The sequence below is a fragment of the Etheostoma spectabile genome, chromosome 1 (assembly GCF_008692095.1).
Source record: "Etheostoma spectabile isolate EspeVRDwgs_2016 chromosome 1, UIUC_Espe_1.0, whole genome shotgun sequence".
Classification (NCBI taxonomy): domain Eukaryota; kingdom Metazoa; phylum Chordata; class Actinopteri; order Perciformes; family Percidae; genus Etheostoma; species Etheostoma spectabile.
The window spans coordinates 30,416,504-30,417,233 of NC_045733.1; the positions used below are offsets into that span (position 1 = coordinate 30,416,504).

Sequence of the window (730 nt, forward strand, 5' to 3'; positions counted from 1 at the left end):
CGACTGAATGATAGTCTAAAAATATGAATTTACCAACTACAGCTCTTAACTAAAACTATTTCACTTGTCATTTGCAAAAAAGAACACTTGCACACTTTGCATTAAAAGCGAGCAGTGGAAGAAATATCACTCCATGAGCGAGAGGGAGAAACAGAGTGAGAGAGATATGTATGCATCATATTCTAGCGCTGTAGAGAATTGATCTTCATGGTAAATTTCCTGAGGAAAATTATCTTCTGCTTACTTTGAAGACAAAGAGTACAACTGTTAATTTATGCAAATGATCGGTAGCCTAATCCTTGAATGGTATGATTATGACTTTGATGGCTATGATGATTATATTATATTATCTAATCATCATATGACTAAAATTGTTATATTTCAATTCAGAGCAGTGGTCAGTAATTGTATATTTTTAGGCTGTTTAAGCGTTCAGTCGGTCCGTTATGGTCTGCCACGCTTTCTCTCGCTGTTTCATTCCAGCTTTATTAAAATAATGTGTTTTAAGTTATCATACTTCCACAAGAAGCAACTGCTCACTCTGTATAAAGTATGAGCAATGCATAGTCTCCAATTCTCATCAGTAAATCTGATATCAACCTTGCGGTCTTTTACGCAAAGCCGTGGACGCATCTATCCAAATTACTTCACTAGCATGGACCACGCCACAACCATGTGTTAGATTTAATGAACATTATGAATGTGCAGATAGATAAATTGATGTGGATGT

General features: G+C 35.6%; 1 long non-coding RNA gene across 1 annotated transcript in view; it reads left to right on the forward strand.

Moving 5' to 3' along the window:
* Positions 1-384: 384 nt before the first annotated feature.
* The window catches only part of LOC116687315 (uncharacterized), a 24,057-nt gene continuing 23,711 nt past the window's right edge, over positions 385-730 (forward strand). The window contains exon 1 of the long non-coding RNA XR_004331513.1: positions 385-566. This is a non-coding gene — a long non-coding RNA (uncharacterized LOC116687315). The remainder of the gene's footprint in view (positions 567-730) is intronic.